Genomic DNA, 6,000 nt, shown 5'->3' on the forward strand with positions numbered 1-6,000 from the left:
GTTTGAAGTTCGAGCTGCATTAACTCTCCGTATCTCTGCACTAGCGCCTCTTTTCGAATCTGATTAGTGAGGTGCTCCAAGTTCCCCCTTAAACCGGAAACGAAGAGGTTCTCAGTCAGCCACAGACAAAGTTGGACACGTGGATGGAAATTCCACACTCAACTGATGGCTGATGTTTCATTTGACATTTCTAAGCAAAGAAACATTTATGTTTTAATGTCCTGTGGTGTAACCTCAGGTGACAGGAGATGTTTGTGGAATATCCCCACTTTGTTTTGAGGCATCAAACCCCAGTTATCTCACAGAACTCCAACTTCTGCCATTTTTATCATTGATTCAGTGATGCTAGCTTCTTTCTCTGCATATGTACATGTTCTTTATGCATGTATTTAATTATTAGACAAATCTTAGATTGTTGTGAATAATAAAATGGTGCCTGGTATCTTAAAAAAAGGGCATATTTCTTCCAAGACATGTTGGGTATGGTGGCGTGTCCCATGGGAATGTTTGTGAGTTGATGTCATTACTTGTGTGCTGAAAAAAGTGAATTTTAGGGGATATAATAAGGTTGTTCATAGGAAGTGCCTGGGAGATAAGCTGTGTGGGGTGCAGAGGGAAGAATCTGAACTGAGGGCCACCAGTAGCTTTGAAGTAGGCAGAGATGGTGATTATATAGTTGAGGGCATGAAAGACTATAGACCCTACATTGTGAAGCTGGGCCCACGCACCTGCATGAGATCCAAAATCAGGTTGTCAAGGACTAAACCGGAATGTGAATGTGTGCACATGGCCATGCATGTGGTGTGCAGTCTAGGGGCCGTGTGAGCTCTGTGGCTGTGTTACTGATCCAGTACATTTCTGTGGAGGGAGACACATTGTATTAGTCTGGTTAGGCCAGAGCATGACAGCATGATCATCACATGGGGAAGCTGAATAGTCTGCGACTAAAAATAGCAAACTATGCCAGCCAAATCCAAGCATTTTGGGTGTAAGATCTGAGGAATAAAGGCATTTTAATAATCTTTTTAACCAAGGAGAGGGAGAAGAAGACATGCGGAATAAAAGATCTTAGAAAGGGAGATATTTGGATCTTGTTTTCATATAATAGTTGAAAAATGAAGAGAAAGGGAAGGAACAAGGAGTAGAATTAAAAATTACTGAGGAGCTTCTAAATTAAGTTTAAAAATGAGAAGGATAGTCAGTTGACCAAATCAGCCAATGTAAGAAAACAGAAAAAGAGATGACCACAAATTTAAGTGAATAGCATATCTAAAGTAAGGAAGAAGAAACCAAATGAGTGGTGTACGCATGCTCCCCAGGACCTCTCTGAAGAGTCCTGATAAAAACGAGGACAGAGGCGCCAGCCCGGTGGCGCAGAGGGTAAGTACACACGTTGCGCTTTGGCGGCCCAGGGTTCCCCGCTTCCGATCCCGGGTAGGGACACAGCACCGCTTGGCATGCCATGCTGTGGTAGGCGTCCCACGTATAAAGTAGAGGAAGATGGGCATGATGTTAGCTCAGGGCCTGTCTTCCTCAGGGAAAAGAGAAGAATTGGCAGCAGTTAGCTCAGGGCTAATCTTCCTCAAAAAAAAACAAACAACGAAACAACAAAAAAAACGAGGACAGCAAGTTTGGGATAAAAAACACCAACCCAGATATACATTGTGAAAAGAATCACATCTAAGAGGAACGTTAAATAAGAGCTGAAAGTAAAATGCTGGGAAAATAGGTACCATGTAAATGCAAATACACAGGCAACAGCTGTGACTTTATTAGTATGAGACAATGTAGGACTTGTGAATAGTTTTAAGAAGACGAAGAAGGATGTTGTTATCCAGTGAAGAAAGGAACAATGAAGATGATGTAATACTCAAAAATCTGTATAGACAAAACAAAAATACCAGCTGAATGGAAAAGCTATCGGAATCACAAGGAAAATTTGAAAATAACAATATTATTAGTAACTTGAATAATAATCATTTTGGGGAATTTAACACTATTCTTTCTAAACTTGAATAGTTCCACTAAGCAAAAAAAGACTCAAATAATGTAAAAAATAAATTTGACTACCTGTGCTTTTTATGTGTGTATGCATGATGTGTGTGTGCAAATATGTACATATAAGTGAGTATATGTGTGGGTATAAATAAAACTTTGTATCCCAAGCATAGAAAATATACATTTTCATATAGTCATGAAATAGTTTTTCAAATCATGTCAGTAGATAATCCAATAAAACTGGCTTTGTTTGGTTAGTTCATAATCCAATAAAATTAAAAATAGTTATAAGATGACCAAACAAATCTTGATTATTCAGAAATTAAGAAACAGCCATCAAGGGAAATTAAAACCAAGTTACAAACTCATCTAGAAAACAATGAAAAGGAGAACACATCATTTTAAGACTCAGGGGGCAGAGAGTAAAATTTAAAGCTTTATATATCTTTGTCATTAAAGAAGAGAGGGTAAAGACAGAGGGATCCAGTACTCATCTTAAGAAATGAGAAAAATTCACAAAATTAAAAAATGGAATCAATGAGGATAAAATAGAAATTAAAAAAGTAGAAATGGTAAATATGATTAAGAGCTTTGGTAACCGACGATCAGACTTGCTGTTTGGAAAAACTCAAGCTTTGAAGGCCTCTCCATCCTGCATTGTTTTCTAAATGCTGCAGTGAAAACTTTCTAGGCCCAGGGCCCGGTTAAAGATTCAAAATTTGGGTGACCAGGCAGTAAGAATGTGGTCTATTGGCTGAGATGTCTATAAAGTGGCCCTTTGGGTTGCTGAGGAATGCAAAGCCAAGAGGAAGGACATGCCAGACCCCTTGAGCCAACAGGGCCTCAGTCTGTGTTGGTGTCTCTACTGAGCCACCAGCCAATGGTGTATCTTCATGAGATACGAGGAAGGCGTAGGACAGTTGTGTCAACTTCACCATTTGAAATGTCAAAATGTCTCATTTACCTGAGCTAAGAGGTTGATTACTCAGTGTGTGTCTGAGTGGGTCATGAGCTTTTAAAACCCCTTTTTGAATCAAACTAAGAAAAAAAAGAGGGCAAAAAAAAGCATGCAAGATCAAGGAATGAGTAGAGGCAACAAATAAGGAAAAGAGTAGTAAAGAGTTAAAGAGAGAAACGTGCAGTTTTATGGCAAGAGACTTCATTCTAGTACAGGAATTCGATTCTGGAAAGTGAGAAAATGTGCTACCAAAATTCACCCAAGAAGTAGAGATTTAAATAAATTGGATTATTATAGAAGAAATAGAGTGAGAAACGTGGGAGAAACAAAACTTCTCCTGTTAAACAGGTACAAGAAGCAAATGTTTTACAGCTAAACTTTAATCTTTAAGCCACAGATAATTCCAATGTTATCTAAACTAATATAGACCATTAGAAATGATAGATATTAATTTCATCTTATGTTTTTGAAGCTAGTAGAGCTATAACAACAAAACATTATAAAGTCATAAAAATGTAGAATTGTAGACCACTTTTCCTCATGAGTATAAAGGCAAAATATGTTTAAAATATTAGCAAATAGAATCTAGCAGTAAATGAAAAGAATAATACATGGTGATTAAGTAGGGTTTATCTTGATATCAAGAAATAAGGTAATGTAATTTATTATATCAGCATATTAAAGAAAAAAATTGTGTCATTAAATGTTGAAAAGACATTAAAAAAAGAGCTAACATTACTTATAAAAAGCCTAAGTAATCATAGAAGGAAATTTCTTAAATATTATATAGAACAGGGGTTTGCAAACTTTTTGTGTAAAAAGCAGGGTTGTAAATATTTTAGGCTTTGAGGCCCATTGGTCTCTGTCATAACACTCAACTCTCGTGTTGTAATGAGGAAGTGGCCGCAGGAAACACATAAAGGAATGAGCATGGCTGTGCTCCAATGAAACTTTACTGATGGGCATGAACATTTGAATTTGATATAATTTTCATGTCTCATGAAATATCATTCTTCTTTTTAATGTTTTTTTAACAATTGAAAAATCTAAGAACCAGTTTTAGCTCACAGGCCACACAAAAAGAGAATTTGGCCAGCAAGCTTTGGTTTGCTGACTGATATGGTAGATTGTATTATTTTTCAAAATATTTTCTGCTCTTTTCTATGGCACCCCCTACTAACTCTTCTCTGTGAGAAGATTGTATTCCCACACGACTTGCCTTGGCCCATGAAATATGAGCCGAAGTGATATGTATTAAGAGAGAAGGTTTCATGATCCATGTCTTGGTTTCACCATACACCTTTTCCTTGCCACAATAATTATAACCTCTTATTTGGGAACAAGATGCCAACTATCTTCATTATATTTCAACATTGTTGTAGTAGGCCTAGCTAGTGGGATAAGAGAAGATAGTAAAATATTGAAAGAGATCAAATTATTTGCTTTTGCTAATATTTTATACATAAAAAATTCAATAATAAAATCTTAATAAAATTATTATGGCATTTTGGTGAGGGGATTGGATAAAAGATAAACATGAAACAGTTTTTTTGTTGTTAGCCAGCAAAAATAAGTAATAAATTGAGATAGGAAAAATAATTCCAATTCATAGCATAAAAAATGAGGAAATTATTAGGAATTAAATTTAATACTAAACTATAGATACTATATGAAGAAAAGTACAAAACTTTTTGAAGGATAAAGCAAGATATGAAAGTATAAACTTATCTGCTATGTTCTTAGATGTGAAGACATTGTAAACTTGGCAGTGACCTCAAAATTAATAAATAACTTTAATGTAATTCCAATTAAAATCCCAATTTTTTGAATTGCATAAAATGATAAAATTCGTATGGAATAATAAATATCTGAGATTAATCAAGAAAACAGTAAGTGTGGACTGAATTTTGTTAGTTTTTTTCAGTCAGATCAAGAAACGTAGAGGCTATAAATGTATTCAAAGAGAATTTGACCTCAGTAACATTGTAAGACAAAAGATTCCATGAAGTAAAATGACAAATTATAATTTTGGATCAAAATACTTTCACTGCATAAGTGAGATAAAGGGACTTTGCTCAGGGGCTTCCTGGCTCTATTCTAGCCTTGTGTTTCTCCACAGCACTGACCTCATCAGACACAATATGCATTTTGCTGATTGATTGATTGACTGACTTCTCACATTAGAGTGGAAGCTCCCTGAAGGCAGCAATTTTTATGTTTCCTTAGTGACTAGAAGAGTGCCTGACTCTAGCACGCATTTAATAAATTTGTTGAATGAATAAATGAATATAAAAATATTGTACAGGGGCCGGCCTGGTGGTGCAGCAGTTAAGTGTGCACGTTCTGCTTTGGTGGCCCAGAGTTTGCCAGTTTGGATCCTGGGTGCGTACATGGCTCCACTTGGCAAAAGCCATGCTGTGGCAGGCGTCCCACATAAAAGTAGAGGAAGATGGGCACAGACGTTAGCTCAGGGCCAGTCTTCCTCAGCCAAAAGAGGAGGATTGGCAGCAGTTAGTTCAGGGCTAATTTTCCTCACAAAAAAAATATTGTACAAACTGGTAATAAAAAGACAAATGATGAAATAAGAAGGGGGTCAAAGATTATAAAAAGGCCAATCACAGAGAAGCATATCTAAGAAATCAATAAATATGCAAAAGGTTGAGTTTAGTGTTGGTCAGGGAAAGGAAAATAAAGTAACAATGACATTTAACTTCTCACCAATTAGGTTGGTGAGAATTAAAAATGATTATAACTTCTCGGGATGACCCTGTGGTCAAGTGGTTAAGGTTTTGTCCACTCTGCTTCCATGGGCAAGGTTCACATGTTCGGATCCTGGGCACAGACCTATTCTACTCGTCGGCCCTGCTGTGGAGGCATCCCATGTCCAAAGCAGAGGAAGACTGGCACAAATGTTAGCTCAGGGCCAATCTTCCTCAAGCAAGAAAAAGAGGAAGTTTGGCAATGGATGTTAGCTCAGAGTGAATCTTCCTCACCAAAAAAAAAAAGAAAAAAGGATTATAACTTCTATTCCTGAGAAAAATATG

Source organism: Equus quagga, chromosome 9 (assembly GCF_021613505.1).
Source record: "Equus quagga isolate Etosha38 chromosome 9, UCLA_HA_Equagga_1.0, whole genome shotgun sequence".
Lineage (NCBI taxonomy): Eukaryota > Metazoa > Chordata > Mammalia > Perissodactyla > Equidae > Equus > Equus quagga.